Below are 23,777 nucleotides of genomic sequence, written 5' to 3'. Positions count from 1 at the left end.
AGCCAAAGAAGGCAAAGACACCTACCAAAAAGACTGCCGCAAAGAAACCTGCAGCAAAGAAACCAGCAGGTGAAAAGAAAGCAGCTAAACCAAAAGCAAAGAAACCAGCTGCAAAGAAACCTGCTGCAAAACCTGCTGCCAAATCTGCAAAGAAAGCCACAAAATCTCCCAAGAAGACAAAGGCTGCAGCTAAACCAAAGAAGGCAAAGACACCAAAGAAGAAGTAAATAAAGGAAGCATCCTGAAGCTTTTAAAGCTTAAACAGCCCTTTTAAGGGCTACCAAAATTTTTCAAAAAGAGTCTGAAATTGTTGCATGGTATTAGTCACAAATAAAATATAGCTTGTCCCATATTCTAAATCTCTCTTTTCTTCTCTGCAATTTTTTTCTACTATAAAGTCCATGTGTACTTGCTTAGTTTTACTATCTTCCACTCTCTGGATCGTGCAGTAAGTGTTTAGTTTTGCTTCTATCTTAAACCTGAAAAAATTTTTTTTATACAAATTCTAGATCTGTTCAAAATTGCTACTTCCTAACTTTATATATCAAAAATTTTAACACTTCTGTGTCTACGACCATATCACGTTGAAAACACCGGTTCTCGTCCGATCACCGAAGTTAAGCAACGTCGAGCCCGGTTAGTACTTGGATGGGTGACCGCCTGGGAATACCGGGTGTTGTAGACATTTTTTGTACCTATAATTTTTGCATTTCTACCAAACAATTAATGTGAAGTTTTGCTTCAGAAAAAAATCTGTTTTATATAAATTTCTTCTCAAAAATGCTACTACCTAACCTTATATATCAAAAATTTTAACACTTCTGTGTCTACGACCATATCACGTTGAAAACACCGGTTCTCGTCCGATCACCGAAGTTAAGCAACGTCGAGCCCGGTTAGTACTTGGATGGGTGACCGCCTGGGAATACCGGGTGTTGTAGACATTTTTTTACTTATAATTTTGCATTCCTACCAAACATAATTGTTCTATGATTTTTTTTACTAATTTACTTGGATGTAATATTCAACATATCTAGCTATCAATGAATGAAGAAAACAGAAAAATAAATCATTCATAAATTTATTTATTTTTCAATACCCATCTGCATGGTGAAATATTTTTACGTGAAATACATGCAAGTCAAGTTATATACACTTAAGAATTCCACTCCTTCCACATGCATGTGGCTACATATATTTTTTTTTTTAAATTAGGTCGTCTGTGATAATATGGTATCCGCCATTTGTCGTCATTTGAAATCGCCTCTTTCTTTTTGACCAGGGCTTATATGATTCACTATTTTTCTGAAAGGATTCTGATTAGCAAAAATTCATTATAGCAAAAACAAATAATAAACAATAAATACTAATTATAGCTTGTAAAGTTCCAGTAAAAAATTCGAATATTTGAAACGTCTTTCATCTCGGTCAAGGAAGTCCCGCTTTCGAAGTTTGCCATCTTTGTGTGCTTTCATATCGAAGGCAAAATCTAAATTTCTGGGAAGTCTCTTTATTTCTACGTATATCTGAAAGCAAAAACATATAAAGAAATGATTTTACTACAAATGTATATCATTTTTACGGCACAATCTAGTTTTTGTGAAATAATACAACACGTTTTCTGATGAAGAATCGCACGAGAGAAATTGACAAGTTGTACATTAATCGTAAATATTTCTTCACTCGTGGTATTTTGTTTAATTCTTATGATATATTCTGAAAGAAAAAATTCCTGCTGAAGATTTTCGTGTATGATTTATATATCAAAAAGTACAATTTATTTGAAACAAATGATTAAAACTTGTCGAACAAGCACACAGATTTTCTTGTCGATCTGTTTGAATTAGATTGTCATGAAAGTTTAAGGGTGCTCTCGTCGAGGTCCGCGTTAGATAGATAATTACACTATGTCAGTGAGGTTTGGAAAACATTGTAATCTGTCGTTCATTCGCACACATCGTTCAACAACCAAAACCGCAAAATGTCAGACGCACCAGCACCAGTAGTAAAGACCCCAGCTAAGTCACCAAAGAAGAAAGCTGCAGCTAAACCAAAGAAAGTAGCTACTCATCCAAAATACAGCGAGATGGTCGGAAAGGCTATATCTGCTTTGAAAGAGCGTGGAGGCTCCAGCCGTCAAGCCATCCTTAAGTATATCTTAGCAAACTTCAGCGTTGGTAGCGATGCAAAAACAGTAAACACTCACTTGAAGTTAGCTCTGAAATCAGGAGTGAAGAGCAACAGCTTGAAACAGTCGAAGGGTACCGGCGCTTCTGGAAGCTTTAAGATTGGGGAAGTGGCTAAACCAGCTAAGAAACCAGCAAAGAAAGTAGTTAAACCTAAAGCCGCAAGCCAAAGAAGGCAAAGACACCTACCAAAAAGACTGCCGCAAAGAAACCTGCAGCAAAGAAACCAGCAGGTGAAAAGAAAGCAGCTAAACCAAAAGCAAAGAAACCAGCTGCAAAGAAACCTGCTGCAAAACCTGCTGCCAAATCTGCAAAGAAAGCCACAAAATCTCCCAAGAAGACAAAGGCTGCAGCTAAACCAAAGAAGGCAAAGACACCAAAGAAGAAGTAAATAAAGGAAGCATCCTGAAGCTTTTAAAGCTTAAACAGCCCTTTTAAGGGCTACCAAAATTTTTCAAAAAGAGTCTGAAATTGTTGCATGGTATTAGTCACAAATAAAATATAGCTTGTCCCATATTCTAAATCTCTCTTTTCTTCTCTGCAATTTTTTTCTACTATAAAGTCCATGTGTACTTGCTTAGTTTTACTATCTTCCACTCTCTGGATCGTGCAGTAAGTGTTTAGTTTTGCTTCTATCTTAAACCTGAAAAAATTTTTTTTATACAAATTCTAGATCTGTTCAAAATTGCTACTTCCTAACTTTATATATCAAAAATTTTAACACTTCTGTGTCTACGACCATATCACGTTGAAAACACCGGTTCTCGTCCGATCACCGAAGTTAAGCAACGTCGAGCCCGGTTAGTACTTGGATGGGTGACCGCCTGGGAATACCGGGTGTTGTAGACATTTTTTGTACCTATAATTTTGCATTTCTACCAAACAATTAATGTGAAGTTTTGCTTCAGAAAAAAATCTGTTTTATATAAATTTCTTCTCAAAAATGCTACTACCTAACCTTATATATCAAAAATTTTAACACTTCTGTGTCTACGACCATATCACGTTGAAAACACCGGTTCTCGTCCGATCACCGAAGTTAAGCAACGTCGAGCCCGGTTAGTACTTGGATGGGTGACCGCCTGGGAATACCGGGTGTTGTAGACATTTTTTTACTTATAATTTTGCATTCCTACCAAACATAATTGTTCTATGATTTTTTTTACTAATTTACTTGGATGTAATATTCAACATATCTAGCTATCAATGAATGAAGAAAACAGAAAATAAATCATTCATAAATTTATTTATTTTTCAATACCCATCTGCATGGTGAAATATTTTTACGTGAAATACATGCAAGTCAAGTTATATACACTTAAGAATTCCACTCCTTCCACATGCATGTGGCTACATATATTTTTTTTTTTAAATTAGGTCGTCTGTGATAATATGGTATCCGCCATTTGTCGTCATTTGAAATCGCCTCTTTCTTTTTGACCAGGGCTTATATGATTCACTATTTTTCTGAAAGGATTCTGATTAGCAAAAATTCATTATAGCAAAAACAAATAATAAACAATAAATACTAATTATAGCTTGTAAAGTTCCAGTAAAAAATTCGAATATTTGAAACGTCTTTCATCTCGGTCAAGGAAGTCCCGCTTTCGAAGTTTGCCATCTTTGTGTGCTTTCATATCGAAGGCAAAATCTAAATTTCTGGGAAGTCTCTTTATTTCTACGTATATCTGAAAGCAAAAACATATAAAGAAATGATTTTACTACAAATGTATATCATTTTTACGGCACAATCTAGTTTTTGTGAAATAATACAACACGTTTTCTGATGAAGAATCGCACGAGAGAAATTGACAAGTTGTACATTAATCGTAAATATTTCTTCACTCGTGGTATTTTGTTTAATTCTTATGATATATTCTGAAAGAAAAATTCCTGCTGAAGATTTTCGTGTATGATTTATATATCAAAAAGTACAATTTATTTGAAACAAATGATTAAAACTTGTCGAACAAGCACACAGATTTTCTTGTCGATCTGTTTGAATTAGATTGTCATGAAAGTTTAAGGGTGCTCTCGTCGAGGTCCGCGTTAGATAGATAATTACACTATGTCAGTGAGGTTTGGAAAACATTGTAATCTGTCGTTCATTCGCACACATCGTTCAACAACCAAAACCGCAAAATGTCAGACGCACCAGCACCAGTAGTAAAGACCCCAGCTAAGTCACCAAAGAAGAAAGCTGCAGCTAAACCAAAGAAAGTAGCTACTCATCCAAAATACAGCGAGATGGTCGGAAAGGCTATATCTGCTTTGAAAGAGCGTGGAGGCTCCAGCCGTCAAGCCATCCTTAAGTATATCTTAGCAAACTTCAGCGTTGGTAGCGATGCAAAAACAGTAAACACTCACTTGAAGTTAGCTCTGAAATCAGGAGTGAAGAGCAACAGCTTGAAACAGTCGAAGGGTACCGGCGCTTCTGGAAGCTTTAAGATTGGGGAAGTGGCTAAACCAGCTAAGAAACCAGCAAAGAAAGTAGTTAAACCTAAAGCCGCCAAGCCCAAAGAAGGCAAAGACACCTACCAAAAAGACTGCCGCAAAGAAACCTGCAGCAAAGAAACCAGCAGGTGAAAAGAAAGCAGCTAAACCAAAAGCAAAGAAACCAGCTGCAAAGAAACCTGCTGCAAAACCTGCTGCCAAATCTGCAAAGAAAGCCACAAAATCTCCCAAGAAGACAAAGGCTGCAGCTAAACCAAAGAAGGCAAAGACACCAAAGAAGAAGTAAATAAAGGAAGCATCCTGAAGCTTTTAAAGCTTAAACAGCCCTTTTAAGGGCTACCAAAATTTTTCAAAAAGAGTCTGAAATTGTTGCATGGTATTAGTCACAAATAAAATATAGCTTGTCCCATATTCTAAATCTCTCTTTTCTTCTCTGCAATTTTTTTCTACTATAAAGTCCATGTGTACTTGCTTAGTTTTACTATCTTCCACTCTCTGGATCGTGCAGTAAGTGTTTAGTTTTGCTTCTATCTTAAACCTGAAAAAAAATTTTTTATACAAATTCTAGATCTGTTCAAAATTGCTACTTCCTAACTTTATATATCAAAAATTTTAACACTTCTGTGTCTACGACCATATCACGTTGAAAACACCGGTTCTCGTCCGATCACCGAAGTTAAGCAACGTCGAGCCCGGTTAGTACTTGGATGGGTGACCGCCTGGGAATACCGGGTGTTGTAGACATTTTTTGTACCTATAATTTTGCATTTCTACCAAACAATTAATGTGAAGTTTTGCTTCAGAAAAAAATCTGTTTTATATAAATTTCTTCTCAAAAATGCTACTACCTAACCTTATATATCAAAAATTTTAACACTTCTGTGTCTACGACCATATCACGTTGAAAACACCGGTTCTCGTCCGATCACCGAAGTTAAGCAACGTCGAGCCCGGTTAGTACTTGGATGGGTGACCGCCTGGGAATACCGGGTGTTGTAGACATTTTTTTACTTATAATTTTGCATTCCTACCAAACATAATTGTTCTATGATTTTTTTTTACTAATTTACTTGGATGTAATATTCAACATATCTAGCTATCAATGAATGAAGAAAACAGAAAATAAATCATTCATAAATTTATTTATTTTTCAATACCCATCTGCATGGTGAAATATTTTTACGTGAAATACATGCAAGTCAAGTTATATACACTTAAGAATTCCACTCCTTCCACATGCATGTGGCTACATATATTTTTTTTTTTAAATTAGGTCGTCTGTGATAATATGGTATCCGCCATTTGTCGTCATTTGAAATCGCCTCTTTCTTTTTGACCAGGGCTTATATGATTCACTATTTTTCTGAAAGGATTCTGATTAGCAAAAATTCATTATAGCAAAAACAAATAATAAACAATAAATACTAATTATAGCTTGTAAAGTTCCAGTAAAAAATTCGAATATTTGAAACGTCTTTCATCTCGGTCAAGGAAGTCCCGCTTTCGAAGTTTGCCATCTTTGTGTGCTTTCATATCGAAGGCAAAATCTAAATTTCTGGGAAGTCTCTTTATTTCTACGTATATCTGAAAGCAAAAACATATAAAGAAATGATTTTACTACAAATGTATATCATTTTACGGCACAATCTAGTTTTTGTGAAATAATACAACACGTTTTCTGATGAAGAATCGCACGAGAGAAATTGACAAGTTGTACATTAATCGTAAATATTTCTTCACTCGTGGTATTTTGTTTAATTCTTATGATATATTCTGAAAGAAAAATTCCTGCTGAAGATTTTCGTGTATGATTTATATATCAAAAAGTACAATTTATTTGAAACAAATGATTAAAACTTGTCGAACAAGCACACAGATTTTCTTGTCGATCTGTTTGAATTAGATTGTCATGAAAGTTTAAGGGTGCTCTCGTCGAGGTCCGCGTTAGATAGATAATTACACTATGTCAGTGAGGTTTGGAAAACATTGTAATCTGTCGTTCATTCGCACACATCGTTCAACAACCAAAACCGCAAAATGTCAGACGCACCAGCACCAGTAGTAAAGACCCCAGCTAAGTCACCAAAGAAGAAAGCTGCAGCTAAACCAAAGAAAGTAGCTACTCATCCAAAATACAGCGAGATGGTCGGAAAGGCTATATCTGCTTTGAAAGAGCGTGGAGGCTCCAGCCGTCAAGCCATCCTTAAGTATATCTTAGCAAACTTCAGCGTTGGTAGCGATGCAAAAACAGTAAACACTCACTTGAAGTTAGCTCTGAAATCAGGAGTGAAGAGCAACAGCTTGAAACAGTCGAAGGGTACCGGCGCTTCTGGAAGCTTTAAGATTGGGGAAGTGGCTAAACCAGCTAAGAAACCAGCAAAGAAAGTAGTTAAACCTAAAGCCGCCAAGCCAAAGAAGGCAAAGACACCTACCAAAAAGACTGCCGCAAAGAAACCTGCAGCAAAGAAACCAGCAGGTGAAAAGAAAGCAGCTAAACCAAAAGCAAAGAAACCAGCTGCAAAGAAACCTGCTGCAAAACCTGCTGCCAAATCTGCAAAGAAAGCCACAAAATCTCCCAAGAAGACAAAGGCTGCAGCTAAACCAAAGAAGGCAAAGACACCAAAGAAGAAGTAAATAAAGGAAGCATCCTGAAGCTTTTAAAGCTTAAACAGCCCTTTTAAGGGCTACCAAAATTTTTCAAAAAGAGTCTGAAATTGTTGCATGGTATTAGTCACAAATAAAATATAGCTTGTCCCATATTCTAAATCTCTCTTTTCTTCTCTGCAATTTTTTTCTACTATAAAGTCCATGTGTACTTGCTTAGTTTTACTATCTTCCACTCTCTGGATCGTGCAGTAAGTGTTTAGTTTTGCTTCTATCTTAAACCTGAAAAAAATTTTTTTATACAAATTCTAGATCTGTTCAAAATTGCTACTTCCTAACTTTATATATCAAAAATTTTAACACTTCTGTGTCTACGACCATATCACGTTGAAAACACCGGTTCTCGTCCGATCACCGAAGTTAAGCAACGTCGAGCCCGGTTAGTACTTGGATGGGTGACCGCCTGGGAATACCGGGTGTTGTAGACATTTTTTGTACCTATAATTTTGCATTTCTACCAAACAATTAATGTGAAGTTTTGCTTCAGAAAAAAATCTGTTTTATATAAATTTCTTCTCAAAAATGCTACTACCTAACCTTATATATCAAAAATTTTAACACTTCTGTGTCTACGACCATATCACGTTGAAAACACCGGTTCTCGTCCGATCACCGAAGTTAAGCAACGTCGAGCCCGGTTAGTACTTGGATGGGTGACCGCCTGGGAATACCGGGTGTTGTAGACATTTTTTTACTTATAATTTTGCATTCCTACCAAACATAATTGTTCTATGATTTTTTTTACTAATTTACTTGGATGTAATATTCAACATATCTAGCTATCAATGAATGAAGAAAACAGAAAATAAATCATTCATAAATTTATTTATTTTTCAATACCCATCTGCATGGTGAAATATTTTTACGTGAAATACATGCAAGTCAAGTTATATACACTTAAGAATTCCACTCCTTCCACATGCATGTGGCTACATATATTTTTTTTTTTAAATTAGGTCGTCTGTGATAATATGGTATCCGCCATTTGTCGTCATTTGAAATCGCCTCTTTCTTTTTGACCAGGGCTTATATGATTCACTATTTTTCTGAAAGGATTCTGATTAGCAAAAATTCATTATAGCAAAAACAAATAATAAACAATAAATACTAATTATAGCTTGTAAAGTTCCAGTAAAAAATTCGAATATTTGAAACGTCTTTCATCTCGGTCAAGGAAGTCCCGCTTTCGAAGTTTGCCATCTTTGTGTGCTTTCATATCGAAGGCAAAATCTAAATTTCTGGGAAGTCTCTTTATTTCTACGTATATCTGAAAGCAAAAACATATAAAGAAATGATTTTACTACAAATGTATATCATTTTTACGGCACAATCTAGTTTTTGTGAAATAATACAACACGTTTTCTGATGAAGAATCGCACGAGAGAAATTGACAAGTTGTACATTAATCGTAAATATTTCTTCACTCGTGGTATTTTGTTTAATTCTTATGATATATTCTGAAAGAAAAATTCCTGCTGAAGATTTTCGTGTATGATTTATATATCAAAAAGTACAATTTATTTGAAACAAATGATTAAAACTTGTCGAACAAGCACACAGATTTTCTTGTCGATCTGTTTGAATTAGATTGTCATGAAAGTTTAAGGGTGCTCTCGTCGAGGTCCGCGTTAGATAGATAATTACACTATGTCAGTGAGGTTTGGAAAACATTGTAATCTGTCGTTCATTCGCACACATCGTTCAACAACCAAAACCGCAAAATGTCAGACGCACCAGCACCAGTAGTAAAGACCCCAGCTAAGTCACCAAAGAAGAAAGCTGCAGCTAAACCAAAGAAAGTAGCTACTCATCCAAAATACAGCGAGATGGTCGGAAAGGCTATATCTGCTTTGAAAGAGCGTGGAGGCTCCAGCCGTCAAGCCATCCTTAAGTATATCTTAGCAAACTTCAGCGTTGGTAGCGATGCAAAAACAGTAAACACTCACTTGAAGTTAGCTCTGAAATCAGGAGTGAAGAGCAACAGCTTGAAACAGTCGAAGGGTACCGGCGCTTCTGGAAGCTTTAAGATTGGGGAAGTGGCTAAACCAGCTAAGAAACCAGCAAAGAAAGTAGTTAAACCTAAAGCCGCCAAGCCAAAGAAGGCAAAGACACCTACCAAAAAGACTGCCGCAAAGAAACCTGCAGCAAAGAAACCAGCAGGTGAAAAGAAAGCAGCTAAACCAAAAGCAAAGAAACCAGCTGCAAAGAAACCTGCTGCAAAACCTGCTGCCAAATCTGCAAAGAAAGCCACAAAATCTCCCAAGAAGACAAAGGCTGCAGCTAAACCAAAGAAGGCAAAGACACCAAAGAAGAAGTAAATAAAGGAAGCATCCTGAAGCTTTTAAAGCTTAAACAGCCCTTTTAAGGGCTACCAAAATTTTTCAAAAAGAGTCTGAAATTGTTGCATGGTATTAGTCACAAATAAAATATAGCTTGTCCCATATTCTAAATCTCTCTTTTCTTCTCTGCAATTTTTTTCTACTATAAAGTCCATGTGTACTTGCTTAGTTTTACTATCTTCCACTCTCTGGATCGTGCAGTAAGTGTTTAGTTTTGCTTCTATCTTAAACCTGAAAAAAAATTTTTTATACAAATTCTAGATCTGTTCAAAATTGCTACTTCCTAACTTTATATATCAAAAATTTTAACACTTCTGTGTCTACGACCATATCACGTTGAAAACACCGGTTCTCGTCCGATCACCGAAGTTAAGCAACGTCGAGCCCGGTTAGTACTTGGATGGGTGACCGCCTGGGAATACCGGGTGTTGTAGACATTTTTTGTACCTATAATTTTGCATTTCTACCAAACAATTAATGTGAAGTTTTGCTTCAGAAAAAAATCTGTTTTATATAAATTTCTTCTCAAAAATGCTACTACCTAACCTTATATATCAAAAATTTTAACACTTCTGTGTCTACGACCATATCACGTTGAAAACACCGGTTCTCGTCCGATCACCGAAGTTAAGCAACGTCGAGCCCGGTTAGTACTTGGATGGGTGACCGCCTGGGAATACCGGGTGTTGTAGACATTTTTTTACTTATAATTTTGCATTCCTACCAAACATAATTGTTCTATGATTTTTTTTACTAATTTACTTGGATGTAATATTCAACATATCTAGCTATCAATGAATGAAGAAAACAGAAAATAAATCATTCATAAATTTATTTATTTTTCAATACCCATCTGCATGGTGAAATATTTTTACGTGAAATACATGCAAGTCAAGTTATATACACTTAAGAATTCCACTCCTTCCACATGCATGTGGCTACATATATTTTTTTTTTTAAATTAGGTCGTCTGTGATAATATGGTATCCGCCATTTGTCGTCATTTGAAATCGCCTCTTTCTTTTTGACCAGGGCTTATATGATTCACTATTTTTCTGAAAGGATTCTGATTAGCAAAAATTCATTATAGCAAAAACAAATAATAAACAATAAATACTAATTATAGCTTGTAAAGTTCCAGTAAAAAATTCGAATATTTGAAACGTCTTTCATCTCGGTCAAGGAAGTCCCGCTTTCGAAGTTTGCCATCTTTGTGTGCTTTCATATCGAAGGCAAAATCTAAATTTCTGGGAAGTCTCTTTATTTCTACGTATATCTGAAAGCAAAAACATATAAAGAAATGATTTTACTACAAATGTATATCATTTTTACGGCACAATCTAGTTTTTGTGAAATAATACAACACGTTTTCTGATGAAGAATCGCACGAGAGAAATTGACAAGTTGTACATTAATCGTAAATATTTCTTCACTCGTGGTATTTTGTTTAATTCTTATGATATATTCTGAAAGAAAAATTCCTGCTGAAGATTTTCGTGTATGATTTATATATCAAAAAGTACAATTTATTTGAAACAAATGATTAAAACTTGTCGAACAAGCACACAGATTTTCTTGTCGATCTGTTTGAATTAGATTGTCATGAAAGTTTAAGGGTGCTCTCGTCGAGGTCCGCGTTAGATAGATAATTACACTATGTCAGTGAGGTTTGGAAAACATTGTAATCTGTCGTTCATTCGCACACATCGTTCAACAACCAAAACCGCAAAATGTCAGACGCACCAGCACCAGTAGTAAAGACCCCAGCTAAGTCACCAAAGAAGAAAGCTGCAGCTAAACCAAAGAAAGTAGCTACTCATCCAAAATACAGCGAGATGGTCGGAAAGGCTATATCTGCTTTGAAAGAGCGTGGAGGCTCCAGCCGTCAAGCCATCCTTAAGTATATCTTAGCAAACTTCAGCGTTGGTAGCGATGCAAAAACAGTAAACACTCACTTGAAGTTAGCTCTGAAATCAGGAGTGAAGAGCAACAGCTTGAAACAGTCGAAGGGTACCGGCGCTTCTGGAAGCTTTAAGATTGGGGAAGTGGCTAAACCAGCTAAGAAACCAGCAAAGAAAGTAGTTAAACCTAAAGCCGCCAAGCCAAAGAAGGCAAAGACACCTACCAAAAAGACTGCCGCAAAGAAACCTGCAGCAAAGAAACCAGCAGGTGAAAAGAAAGCAGCTAAACCAAAAGCAAAGAAACCAGCTGCAAAGAAACCTGCTGCAAAACCTGCTGCCAAATCTGCAAAGAAAGCCACAAAATCTCCCAAGAAGACAAAGGCTGCAGCTAAACCAAAGAAGGCAAAGACACCAAAGAAGAAGTAAATAAAGGAAGCATCCTGAAGCTTTTAAAGCTTAAACAGCCCTTTTAAGGGCTACCAAAATTTTTCAAAAAGAGTCTGAAATTGTTGCATGGTATTAGTCACAAATAAAATATAGCTTGTCCCATATTCTAAATCTCTCTTTTCTTCTCTGCAATTTTTTTCTACTATAAAGTCCATGTGTACTTGCTTAGTTTTACTATCTTCCACTCTCTGGATCGTGCAGTAAGTGTTTAGTTTTGCTTCTATCTTAAACCTGAAAAAAAATTTTTTATACAAATTCTAGATCTGTTCAAAATTGCTACTTCCTAACTTTATATATCAAAAATTTTAACACTTCTGTGTCTACGACCATATCACGTTGAAAACACCGGTTCTCGTCCGATCACCGAAGTTAAGCAACGTCGAGCCCGGTTAGTACTTGGATGGGTGACCGCCTGGGAATACCGGGTGTTGTAGACATTTTTTGTACCTATAATTTTGCATTTCTACCAAACAATTAATGTGAAGTTTTGCTTCAGAAAAAAATCTGTTTTATATAAATTTCTTCTCAAAAATGCTACTACCTAACCTTATATATCAAAAATTTTAACACTTCTGTGTCTACGACCATATCACGTTGAAAACACCGGTTCTCGTCCGATCACCGAAGTTAAGCAACGTCGAGCCCGGTTAGTACTTGGATGGGTGACCGCCTGGGAATACCGGGTGTTGTAGACATTTTTTTACTTATAATTTTGCATTCCTACCAAACATAATTGTTCTATGATTTTTTTTACTAATTTACTTGGATGTAATATTCAACATATCTAGCTATCAATGAATGAAGAAAACAGAAAATAAATCATTCATAAATTTATTTATTTTTCAATACCCATCTGCATGGTGAAATATTTTTACGTGAAATACATGCAAGTCAAGTTATATACACTTAAGAATTCCACTCCTTCCACATGCATGTGGCTACATATATTTTTTTTTTTAAATTAGGTCGTCTGTGATAATATGGTATCCGCCATTTGTCGTCATTTGAAATCGCCTCTTTCTTTTTGACCAGGGCTTATATGATTCACTATTTTTCTGAAAGGATTCTGATTAGCAAAAATTCATTATAGCAAAAACAAATAATAAACAATAAATACTAATTATAGCTTGTAAAGTTCCAGTAAAAAATTCGAATATTTGAAACGTCTTTCATCTCGGTCAAGGAAGTCCCGCTTTCGAAGTTTGCCATCTTTGTGTGCTTTCATATCGAAGGCAAAATCTAAATTTCTGGGAAGTCTCTTTATTTCTACGTATATCTGAAAGCAAAAACATATAAAGAAATGATTTTACTACAAATGTATATCATTTTTACGGCACAATCTAGTTTTTGTGAAATAATACAACACGTTTTCTGATGAAGAATCGCACGAGAGAAATTGACAAGTTGTACATTAATCGTAAATATTTCTTCACTCGTGGTATTTTGTTTAATTCTTATGATATATTCTGAAAGAAAAATTCCTGCTGAAGATTTTCGTGTATGATTTATATATCAAAAAGTACAATTTATTTGAAACAAATGATTAAAACTTGTCGAACAAGCACACAGATTTTCTTGTCGATCTGTTTGAATTAGATTGTCATGAAAGTTTAAGGGTGCTCTCGTCGAGGTCCGCGTTAGATAGATAATTACACTATGTCAGTGAGGTTTGGAAAACATTGTAATCTGTCGTTCATTCGCACACATCGTTCAACAACCAAAACCGCAAAATGTCAGACGCACCAGCACCAGTAGTAAAGACCCCAGCTAAGTCACCAAAGAAGAAAGCTGCAGCTAAACCAAAGAAAGTAGCTACTCATCCAAAATACAGCGAGATGGTCGGAAAGGCTATATCTGCTTTGAAAGAGCGTGGAGGCTCCAGCCGTCAAGCCATCCTTAAGTATATCTTAGCAAACTTCAGCGTTGGTAGCGATGCAAAAACAGTAAACACTCACTTGAAGTTAGCTCTGAAATCAGGAGTGAAGAGCAACAGCTTGAAACAGTCGAAGGGTACCGGCGCTTCTGGAAGCTTTAAGATTGGGGAAGTGGCTAAACCAGCTAAGAAACCAGCAAAGAAAGTAGTTAAACCTAAAGCCGCCAAGCCAAAGAAGGCAAAGACACCTACCAAAAAGACTGCCGCAAAGAAACCTGCAGCAAAGAAACCAGCAGGTGAAAAGAAAGCAGCTAAACCAAAAGCAAAGAAACCAGCTGCAAAGAAACCTGCTGCAAAACCTGCTGCCAAATCTGCAAAGAAAGCCACAAAATCTCCCAAGAAGACAAAGGCTGCAGCTAAACCAAAGAAGGCAAAGACACCAAAGAAGAAGTAAATAAAGGAAGCATCCTGAAGCTTTTAAAGCTTAAACAGCCCTTTTAAGGGCTACCAAAATTTTTCAAAAAGAGTCTGAAATTGTTGCATGGTATTAGTCACAAATAAAATATAGCTTGTCCCATATTCTAAATCTCTCTTTTCTTCTCTGCAATTTTTTTCTACTATAAAGTCCATGTGTACTTGCTTAGTTTTACTATCTTCCACTCTCTGGATCGTGCAGTAAGTGTTTAGTTTTGCTTCTATCTTAAACCTGAAAAAAAATTTTTTATACAAATTCTAGATCTGTTCAAAATTGCTACTTCCTAACTTTATATATCAAAAATTTTAACACTTCTGTGTCTACGACCATATCACGTTGAAAACACCGGTTCTCGTCCGATCACCGAAGTTAAGCAACGTCGAGCCCGGTTAGTACTTGGATGGGTGACCGCCTGGGAATACCGGGTGTTGTAGACATTTTTTGTACCTATAATTTTGCATTTCTACCAAACAATTAATGTGAAGTTTTGCTTCAGAAAAAAATCTGTTTTATATAAATTTCTTCTCAAAAATGCTACTACCTAACCTTATATATCAAAAATTTTAACACTTCTGTGTCTACGACCATATCACGTTGAAAACACCGGTTCTCGTCCGATCACCGAAGTTAAGCAACGTCGAGCCCGGTTAGTACTTGGATGGGTGACCGCCTGGGAATACCGGGTGTTGTAGACATTTTTTTACTTATAATTTTGCATTCCTACCAAACATAATTGTTCTATGATTTTTTTTACTAATTTACTTGGATGTAATATTCAACATATCTAGCTATCAATGAATGAAGAAAACAGAAAATAAATCATTCATAAATTTATTTATTTTTCAATACCCATCTGCATGGTGAAATATTTTTACGTGAAATACATGCAAGTCAAGTTATATACACTTAAGAATTCCACTCCTTCCACATGCATGTGGCTACATATATTTTTTTTTTTAAATTAGGTCGTCTGTGATAATATGGTATCCGCCATTTGTCGTCATTTGAAATCGCCTCTTTCTTTTTGACCAGGGCTTATATGATTCACTATTTTTCTGAAAGGATTCTGATTAGCAAAAATTCATTATAGCAAAAACAAATAATAAACAATAAATACTAATTATAGCTTGTAAAGTTCCAGTAAAAAATTCGAATATTTGAAACGTCTTTCATCTCGGTCAAGGAAGTCCCGCTTTCGAAGTTTGCCATCTTTGTGTGCTTTCATATCGAAGGCAAAATCTAAATTTCTGGGAAGTCTCTTTATTTCTACGTATATCTGAAAGCAAAAACATATAAAGAAATGATTTTACTACAAATGTATATCATTTTTACGGCACAATCTAGTTTTTGTGAAATAATACAACACGTTTTCTGATGAAGAATCGCACGAGAGAAATTGACAAGTTGTACATTAATCGTAAATATTTCTTCACTCGTGGTATTTTGTTTAATTCTTATGATATATTCTGAAAGAAAAATTCCTGCTGAAGATTTTCGTGTATGATTTATATATCAAAAAGTACAATTTATTTGAAACAAATGATTAAAACTTGTCGAACAAGCACACAGATTTTCTTGTCGATCTGTTTGAATTAGATTGTCATGAAAGTTTAAGGGTGCTCTCGTCGAGGTCCGCGTTAGATAGATAATTACACTATGTCAGTGAGGTTTGGAAAACATTGTAATCTGTCGTTCATTCGCACACATCGTTCAACAACCAAAACCGCAAAATGTCAGACGCACCAGCACCAGTAGTAAAGACCCCAGCTAAGTCACCAAAGAAGAAAGCTGCAGCTAAACCAAAGAAAGTAGCTACTCATCCAAAATACAGCGAGATGGTCGGAAAGGCTATATCTGCTTTGAAAGAGCGTGGAGGCTCCAGCCGTCAAGCCATCCTTAAGTATATCTTAGCAAACTTCAGCGTTGGTAGCGATGCAAAAACAGTAAACACTCACTTGAAGTTAGCTCTGAAATCAGGAGTGAAGAGCAACAGCTTGAAACAGTCGAAGGGTACCGGCGCTTCTGGAAGCTTTAAGATTGGGGAAGTGGCTAAACCAGCTAAGAAACCAGCAAAGAAAGTAGTTAAACCTAAAGCCGCCAAGCCAAAGAAGGCAAAGACACCTACCAAAAAGACTGCCGCAAAGAAACCTGCAGCAAAGAAACCAGCAGGTGAAAAGAAAGCAGCTAAACCAAAAGCAAAGAAACCAGCTGCAAAGAAACCTGCTGCAAAACCTGCTGCCAAATCTGCAAAGAAAGCCACAAAATCTCCCAAGAAGACAAAGGCTGCAGCTAAACCAAAGAAGGCAAAGACACCAAAGAAGAAGTAAATAAAGGAAGCATCCTGAAGCTTTTAAAGCTTAAACAGCCCTTTTAAGGGCTACCAAAATTTTTCAAAAAGAGTCTGAAATTCTTGCATGGTATTAGTCACAAATAAAATATAGCTTGTCCCATATTCTAAATCTCTCTTTTCTTCTCTGCAATTTTTTTCTACTATAAAGTCCATGTGTACTTGCTTAGTTTTACTATCTTCCACTCTCTGGATCGTGCAGTAAGTGTTTAGTTTTGCTTCTATCTTAAACCTGAAAAAAAATTTTTTATACAAATTCTAGATCTGTTCAAAATTGCTACTTCCTAACTTTATATATCAAAAATTTTAACACTTCTGTGTCTACGACCATATCACGTTGAAAACACCGGTTCTCGTCCGATCACCGAAGTTAAGCAACGTCGAGCCCGGTTAGTACTTGGATGGGTGACCGCCTGGGAATACCGGGTGTTGTAGACATTTTTTGTACCTATAATTTTGCATTTCTACCAAACAATTAATGTGAAGTTTTGCTTCAGAAAAAAATCTGTTTTATATAAATTTCTTCTCAAAAATGCTACTACCTAACCTTATATATCAAAAATTTTAACACTTCTGTGTCTACGACCATATCACGTTGAAAACACCGGTTCTCGTCCGATCACCGAAGTTAAGCAACGTCGAGCCCGGTTAGTACTTGGATGGGTGACCGCCTGGGAATACCGGGTGTTGTAGACATTTTTTTACTTATAATTTTGCATTCCTACCAAACATAATTGTTCTATGATTTTTTTTACTAATTTACTTGGATGTAATATTCAACATATCTAGCTATCAATGAATGAAGAAAACAGAAAATAAATCATTCATAAATTTATTTATTTTTCAATACCCATCTGCATGGTGAAATATTTTTACGTGAAATACATGCAAGTCAAGTTATATACACTTAAGAATTCCACTCCTTCCACATGCATGTGGCTACATATATTTTTTTTTTTAAATTAGGTCGTCTGTGATAATATGGTATCCGCCATTTGTCGTCATTTGAAATCGCCTCTTTCTTTTTGACCAGGGCTTATATGATTCACTATTTTTCTGAAAGGATTCTGATTAGCAAAAATTCATTATAGCAAAAACAAATAATAAACAATAAATACTAATTATAGCTTGTAAAGTTCCAGTAAAAAATTCGAATATTTGAAACGTCTTTCATCTCGGTCAAGGAAGTCCCGCTTTCGAAGTTTGCCATCTTTGTGTGCTTTCATATCGAAGGCAAAATCTAAATTTCTGGGAAGTCTCTTTATTTCTACGTATATCTGAAAGCAAAAACATATAAAGAAATGATTTTACTACAAATGTATATCATTTTTACGGCACAATCTAGTTTTTGTGAAATAATACAACACGTTTTCTGATGAAGAATCGCACGAGAGAAATTGACAAGTTGTACATTAATCGTAAATATTTCTTCACTCGTGGTATTTTGTTTAATTCTTATGATATATTCTGAAAGAAAAATTCCTGCTGAAGATTTTCGTGTATGATTTATATATCAAAAAGTACAATTTATTTGAAACAAATGATTAAAACTTGTCGAACAAGCACACAGATTTTCTTGTCGATCTGTTTGAATTAGATTGTCATGAAAGTTTAAGGGTGCTCTCGTCGAGGTCCGCGTTAGATAGATAATTACACTATGTCAGTGAGGTTTGGAAAACATTGTAATCTGTCGTTCATTCGCACACATCGTTCAACAACCAAAACCGCAAAATGTCAGACGCACCAGCACCAGTAGTAAAGACCCCAGCTAAGTCACCAAAGAAGAAAGCTGCAGCTAAACCAAAGAAAGTAGCTACTCATCCAAAATACAGCGAGATGGTCGGAAAGGCTATATCTGCTTTGAAAGAGCGTGGAGGCTCCAGCCGTCAAGCCATCCTTAAGTATATCTTAGCAAACTTCAGCGTTGGTAGCGATGCAAAAACAGTAAACACTCACTTGAAGTTAGCTCTGAAATCAGGAGTGAAGAGCAACAGCTTGAAACAGTCGAAGGGTACCGGCGCTTCTGGAAGCTTTAAGATTGGGGAAGTGGCTAAACCAGCTAAGAAACCAGCAAAGAAAGTAGTTAAACCTAAAGCCGCCAAGCCAAAGAAGGCAAAGACACCTACCAAAAAGACTGCCGCAAAGAAACCTGCAGCAAAGAAACCAGCAGGTGAAAAGAAAGCAGCTAAACCAAAAGCAAAGAAACCAGCTGCAAAGAAACCTGCTGCAAAACCTGCTGCCAAATCTGCAAAGAAAGCCACAAAATCTCCCAAGAAGACAAAGGCTGCAGCTAAACCAAAGAAGGCAAAGACACCAAAGAAGAAGTAAATAAAGGAAGCATCCTGAAGCTTTTAAAGCTTAAACAGCCCTTTTAAGGGCTACCAAAATTTTTCAAAAAGAGTCTGAAATTCTTGCATGGTATTAGTCACAAATAAAATATAGCTTGTCCCATATTCTAAATCTCTCTTTTCTTCTCTGCAATTTTTTTCTACTATAAAGTCCATGTGTACTTGCTTAGTTTTACTATCTTCCACTCTCTGGATCGTGCAGTAAGTGTTTAGTTTTGCTTCTATCTTAAACCTGAAAAAAAATTTTTTATACAAATTCTAGATCTGTTCAAAATTGCTACTTCCTAACTTTATATATCAAAAATTTTAACACTTCTGTGTCTACGACCATATCACGTTGAAAACACCGGTTCTCGTCCGATCACCGAAGTTAAGCAACGTCGAGCCCGGTTAGTACTTGGATGGGTGACCGCCTGGGAATACCGGGTGTTGTAGACATTTTTTGTACCTATAATTTTGCATTTCTACCAAACAATTAATGTGAAGTTTTGCTTCAGAAAAAAATCTGTTTTATATAAATTTCTTCTCAAAAATGCTACTACCTAACCTTATATATCAAAAATTTTAACACTTCTGTGTCTACGACCATATCACGTTGAAAACACCGGTTCTCGTCCGATCACCGAAGTTAAGCAACGTCGAGCCCGGTTAGTACTTGGATGGGTGACCGCCTGGGAATACCGGGTGTTGTAGACATTTTTTTACTTATAATTTTGCATTCCTACCAAACATAATTGTTCTATGATTTTTTTTACTAATTTACTTGGATGTAATATTCAACATATCTAGCTATCAATGAATGAAGAAAACAGAAAATAAATCATTCATAAATTTATTTATTTTTCAATACCCATCTGCATGGTGAAATATTTTTACGTGAAATACATGCAAGTCAAGTTATATACACTTAAGAATTCCACTCCTTCCACATGCATGTGGCTACATATATTTTTTTTTTTAAATTAGGTCGTCTGTGATAATATGGTATCCGCCATTTGTCGTCATTTGAAATCGCCTCTTTCTTTTTGACCAGGGCTTATATGATTCACTATTTTTCTGAAAGGATTCTGATTAGCAAAAATTCATTATAGCAAAAACAAATAATAAACAATAAATACTAATTATAGCTTGTAAAGTTCCAGTAAAAAATTCGAATATTTGAAACGTCTTTCATCTCGGTCAAGGAAGTCCCGCTTTCGAAGTTTGCCATCTTTGTGTGCTTTCATATCGAAGGCAAAATCTAAATTTCTGGGAAGTCTCTTTATTTCTACGTATATCTGAAAGCAAAAACATATAAAGAAATGATTTTACTACAAATGTATATCATTTTTACGGCACAATCTAGTTTTTGTGAAATAATACAACACGTTTTCTGATGAAGAATCGCACGAGAGAAATTGACAAGTTGTACATTAATCGTAAATATTTCTTCACTCGTGGTATTTTGTTTAATTCTTATGATATATTCTGAAAGAAAAATTCCTGCTGAAGATTTTCGTGTATGATTTATATATCAAAAAGTACAATTTATTTGAAACAAATGATTAAAACTTGTCGAACAAGCACACAGATTTTCTTGTCGATCTGTTTGAATTAGATTGTCATGAAAGTTTAAGGGTGCTCTCGTCGAGGTCCGCGTTAGATAGATAATTACACTATGTCAGTGAGGTTTGGAAAACATTGTAATCTGTCGTTCATTCGCACACATCGTTCAACAACCAAAACCGCAAAATGTCAGACGCACCAGCACCAGTAGTAAAGACCCCAGCTAAGTCACCAAAGAAGAAAGCTGCAGCTAAACCAAAGAAAGTAGCTACTCATCCAAAATACAGCGAGATGGTCGGAAAGGCTATATCTGCTTTGAAAGAGCGTGGAGGCTCCAGCCGTCAAGCCATCCTTAAGTATATCTTAGCAAACTTCAGCGTTGGTAGCGATGCAAAAACAGTAAACACTCACTTGAAGTTAGCTCTGAAATCAGGAGTGAAGAGCAACAGCTTGAAACAGTCGAAGGGTACCGGCGCTTCTGGAAGCTTTAAGATTGGGGAAGTGGCTAAACCAGCTAAGAAACCAGCAAAGAAAGTAGTTAAACCTAAAGCCGCCAAGCCAAAGAAGGCAAAGACACCTACCAAAAAGACTGCCGCAAAGAAACCTGCAGCAAAGAAACCAGCAGGTGAAAAGAAAGCAGCTAAACCAAAAGCAAAGAAACCAGCTGCAAAGAAACCTGCTGCAAAACCTGCTGCCAAATCTGCAAAGAAAGCCACAAAATCTCCCAAGAAGACAAAGGCTGCAGCTAAACCAAAGAAGGCAAAGACACCAAAGAAGAAGTAAATAAAGGAAGCATCCTGAAGCTTTTAAAGCTTAAACAGCCCTTTTAAGGGCTACCAAAATTTTTCAAAAAGAGTCTGAAATTGTTGCATGGTATTAGTCACAAATAAAATATAGCTTGTCCCATATTCTAAATCTCTCTTTTCTTCTCTGCAATTTTTTTCTACTATAAAGTCCATGTGTACTTGCTTAGTTTTACTATCTTCCACTCTCTGGATCGTGCAGTAAGTGTTTAGTTTTGCTTCTATCTTAAACCTGAAAAAATTTTTTTTATACAAATTCTAGATCTGTTCAAAATTGCTACTTCCTAACTTTATATATCAAAAATTTTAACACTTCTGTGTCTACGACCATATCACGTTGAAAACACCGGTTCTCGTCCGATCACCGAAGTTAAGCAACGTCGAGCCCGGTTAGTACTTGGATGGGTGACCGCCTGGGAATACCGGGTGTTGTAGACATTTTTTGTACCTATAATTTTGCATTTCTACCAAACAATTAATGTGAAGTTTTGCTTCAGAAAAAAATCTGTTTTATATAAATTTCTTCTCAAAAATGCTACTACCTAACCTTATATATCAAAAATTTTAACACTTCTGTGTCTACGACCATATCACGTTGAAAACACCGGTTCTCGTCCGATCACCGAAGTTAAGCAACGTCGAGCCCGGTTAGTACTTGGATGGGTGACCGCCTGGGAATACCGGGTGTTGTAGACATTTTTTTACTTATAATTTTGCATTCCTACCAAACATAATTGTTCTATGATTTTTTTTACCAATTTACTTGGATGTAATATTCAACATATCTAGCTATCAATGAATGAAGAAAACAGAAAATAAATCATTCATAAATTTATTTATTTTTCAATACCCATCTGCATGGTGAAATATTTTTACGTGAAATACATGCAAGTCAAGTTATATACACTTAAGAATTCCACTCCTTCCACATGCATGTGGCTACATATATTTTTTTTTTTAAATTAGGTCGTCTGTGATAATATGGTATCCGCCATTTGTCGTCATTTGAAATCGCCTCTTTCTTTTTGACCAGGGCTTATATGATTCACTATTTTTCTGAAAGGATTCTGATTAGCAAAAATTCATTATAGCAAAAACAAATAATAAACAATAAATACTAATTATAGCTTGTAAAGTTCCAGTAAAAAATTCGAATATTTGAAACGTCTTTCATCTCGGTCAAGGAAGTCCCGCTTTCGAAGTTTGCCATCTTTGTGTGCTTTCATATCGAAGGCAAAATCTAAATTTCTGGGAAGTCTCTTTATTTCTACGTATATCTGAAAGCAAAAACATATAAAGAAATGATTTTACTACAAATGTATATCATTTTTACGGCACAATCTAGTTTTTGTGAAATAATACAACACGTTTTCTGATGAAGAATCGCACGAGAGAAATTGACAAGTTGTACATTAATCGTAAATATTTCTTCACTCGTGGTATTTTGTTTAATTCTTATGATATATTCTGAAAGAAAAATTCCTGCTGAAGATTTTCGTGTATGATTTATATATCAAAAAGTACAATTTATTTGAAACAAATGATTAAAACTTGTCGAACAAGCACACAGATTTTCTTGTCGATCTGTTTGAATTAGATTGTCATGAAAGTTTAAGGGTGCTCTCGTCGAGGTCCGCGTTAGATAGATAATTACACTATGTCAGTGAGGTTTGGAAAACATTGTAATCTGTCGTTCATTCGCACACATCGTTCAACAACCAAAACCGCAAAATGTCAGACGCACCAGCACCAGTAGTAAAGACCCCAGCTAAGTCACCAAAGAAGAAAGCTGCAGCTAAACCAAAGAAAGTAGCTACTCATCCAAAATACAGCGAGATGGTCGGAAAGGCTATATCTGCTTTGAAAGAGCGTGGAGGCTCCAGCCGTCAAGCCATCCTTAAGTATATCTTAGCAAACTTCAGCGTTGGTAGCGATGCAAAAACAGTAAACACTCACTTGAAGTTAGCTCTGAAATCAGGAGTGAAGAGCAACAGCTTGAAACAGTCGAAGGGTACCGGCGCTTCTGGAAGCTTTAAGATTGGGGAAGTGGCTAAACCAGCTAAGAAACCAGCAAAGAAAGTAGTTAAACCTAAAGCCGCCAAGCCAAAGAAGGCAAAGACACCTACCAAAAAGACTGCCGCAAAGAAACCTGCAGCAAAGAAACCAGCAGGTGAAAAGAAAGCAGCTAAACCAAAAGCAAAGAAACCAGCTGCAAAGAAACCTGCTGCAAAACCTGCTGCCAAATCTGCAAAGAAAGCCACAAAATCTCCCAAGAAGACAAAGGCTGCAGCTAAACCAAAGAAGGCAAAGACACCAAAGAAGAAGTAAATAAAGGAAGCATCCTGAAGCTTTTAAAGCTTAAACAGCCCTTTTAAGGGCTACCAAAATTTTTCAA

General features: G+C 36.0%; 20 non-coding genes across 20 annotated transcripts; all 20 read left to right on the top strand.

Annotated features, from left to right (window-relative positions):
- The first annotated feature begins 566 nt into the window (after positions 1-566).
- On the top strand, positions 567-685 carry LOC143060052 (5S ribosomal RNA). The gene has a single exon (XR_012973793.1). It is a non-coding gene; the product is annotated as a 5S ribosomal RNA (ribosomal RNA).
- Positions 686-825: 140 nt separating this feature from the next.
- On the top strand, positions 826-944 carry LOC143060051 (5S ribosomal RNA). The gene has a single exon (XR_012973792.1). It is a non-coding gene; the product is annotated as a 5S ribosomal RNA (ribosomal RNA).
- A 1,972-nt stretch (positions 945-2,916) lies between these two features.
- On the top strand, positions 2,917-3,035 carry LOC143060050 (5S ribosomal RNA). The gene has a single exon (XR_012973791.1). It is a non-coding gene; the product is annotated as a 5S ribosomal RNA (ribosomal RNA).
- A 139-nt stretch (positions 3,036-3,174) lies between these two features.
- LOC143060049 (5S ribosomal RNA) lies at positions 3,175-3,293 on the top strand. Its single transcript, XR_012973790.1, has one exon. It is a non-coding gene; the product is annotated as a 5S ribosomal RNA (ribosomal RNA).
- Positions 3,294-5,265: 1,972 nt separating this feature from the next.
- Positions 5,266-5,384, top strand: LOC143060048 (5S ribosomal RNA). The gene has a single exon (XR_012973789.1). It is a non-coding gene; the product is annotated as a 5S ribosomal RNA (ribosomal RNA).
- A 139-nt stretch (positions 5,385-5,523) lies between these two features.
- LOC143060046 (5S ribosomal RNA) lies at positions 5,524-5,642 on the top strand. The gene has a single exon (XR_012973787.1). It is a non-coding gene; the product is annotated as a 5S ribosomal RNA (ribosomal RNA).
- A 1,971-nt stretch (positions 5,643-7,613) lies between these two features.
- On the top strand, positions 7,614-7,732 carry LOC143060044 (5S ribosomal RNA). The gene has a single exon (XR_012973786.1). It is a non-coding gene; the product is annotated as a 5S ribosomal RNA (ribosomal RNA).
- Positions 7,733-7,871: 139 nt separating this feature from the next.
- On the top strand, positions 7,872-7,990 carry LOC143060043 (5S ribosomal RNA). Its single transcript, XR_012973785.1, has one exon. It is a non-coding gene; the product is annotated as a 5S ribosomal RNA (ribosomal RNA).
- Positions 7,991-9,961: 1,971 nt separating this feature from the next.
- Positions 9,962-10,080, top strand: LOC143060042 (5S ribosomal RNA). Its single transcript, XR_012973784.1, has one exon. It is a non-coding gene; the product is annotated as a 5S ribosomal RNA (ribosomal RNA).
- A 139-nt stretch (positions 10,081-10,219) lies between these two features.
- On the top strand, positions 10,220-10,338 carry LOC143060041 (5S ribosomal RNA). The gene has a single exon (XR_012973783.1). It is a non-coding gene; the product is annotated as a 5S ribosomal RNA (ribosomal RNA).
- A 1,971-nt stretch (positions 10,339-12,309) lies between these two features.
- Positions 12,310-12,428, top strand: LOC143060040 (5S ribosomal RNA). The gene has a single exon (XR_012973782.1). It is a non-coding gene; the product is annotated as a 5S ribosomal RNA (ribosomal RNA).
- A 139-nt stretch (positions 12,429-12,567) lies between these two features.
- On the top strand, positions 12,568-12,686 carry LOC143060039 (5S ribosomal RNA). Its single transcript, XR_012973781.1, has one exon. It is a non-coding gene; the product is annotated as a 5S ribosomal RNA (ribosomal RNA).
- Positions 12,687-14,657: 1,971 nt separating this feature from the next.
- LOC143060038 (5S ribosomal RNA) lies at positions 14,658-14,776 on the top strand. Its single transcript, XR_012973780.1, has one exon. It is a non-coding gene; the product is annotated as a 5S ribosomal RNA (ribosomal RNA).
- A 139-nt stretch (positions 14,777-14,915) lies between these two features.
- LOC143060037 (5S ribosomal RNA) lies at positions 14,916-15,034 on the top strand. Its single transcript, XR_012973779.1, has one exon. It is a non-coding gene; the product is annotated as a 5S ribosomal RNA (ribosomal RNA).
- A 1,971-nt stretch (positions 15,035-17,005) lies between these two features.
- Positions 17,006-17,124, top strand: LOC143060036 (5S ribosomal RNA). The gene has a single exon (XR_012973778.1). It is a non-coding gene; the product is annotated as a 5S ribosomal RNA (ribosomal RNA).
- A 139-nt stretch (positions 17,125-17,263) lies between these two features.
- Positions 17,264-17,382, top strand: LOC143060034 (5S ribosomal RNA). Its single transcript, XR_012973776.1, has one exon. It is a non-coding gene; the product is annotated as a 5S ribosomal RNA (ribosomal RNA).
- Positions 17,383-19,353: 1,971 nt separating this feature from the next.
- LOC143060033 (5S ribosomal RNA) lies at positions 19,354-19,472 on the top strand. The gene has a single exon (XR_012973775.1). It is a non-coding gene; the product is annotated as a 5S ribosomal RNA (ribosomal RNA).
- A 139-nt stretch (positions 19,473-19,611) lies between these two features.
- LOC143060032 (5S ribosomal RNA) lies at positions 19,612-19,730 on the top strand. Its single transcript, XR_012973774.1, has one exon. It is a non-coding gene; the product is annotated as a 5S ribosomal RNA (ribosomal RNA).
- Positions 19,731-21,701: 1,971 nt separating this feature from the next.
- LOC143060031 (5S ribosomal RNA) lies at positions 21,702-21,820 on the top strand. The gene has a single exon (XR_012973773.1). It is a non-coding gene; the product is annotated as a 5S ribosomal RNA (ribosomal RNA).
- Positions 21,821-21,959: 139 nt separating this feature from the next.
- Positions 21,960-22,078, top strand: LOC143060030 (5S ribosomal RNA). The gene has a single exon (XR_012973772.1). It is a non-coding gene; the product is annotated as a 5S ribosomal RNA (ribosomal RNA).
- Positions 22,079-23,777: the final 1,699 nt, after the last annotated feature.

The sequence above is a fragment of the Mytilus galloprovincialis genome, unplaced genomic scaffold, assembly GCF_965363235.1.
Source record: "Mytilus galloprovincialis unplaced genomic scaffold, xbMytGall1.hap1.1 HAP1_SCAFFOLD_62, whole genome shotgun sequence".
Classification (NCBI taxonomy): domain Eukaryota; kingdom Metazoa; phylum Mollusca; class Bivalvia; order Mytilida; family Mytilidae; genus Mytilus; species Mytilus galloprovincialis.
This window is presented reverse-complemented; position numbering and strand designations above follow the sequence as displayed.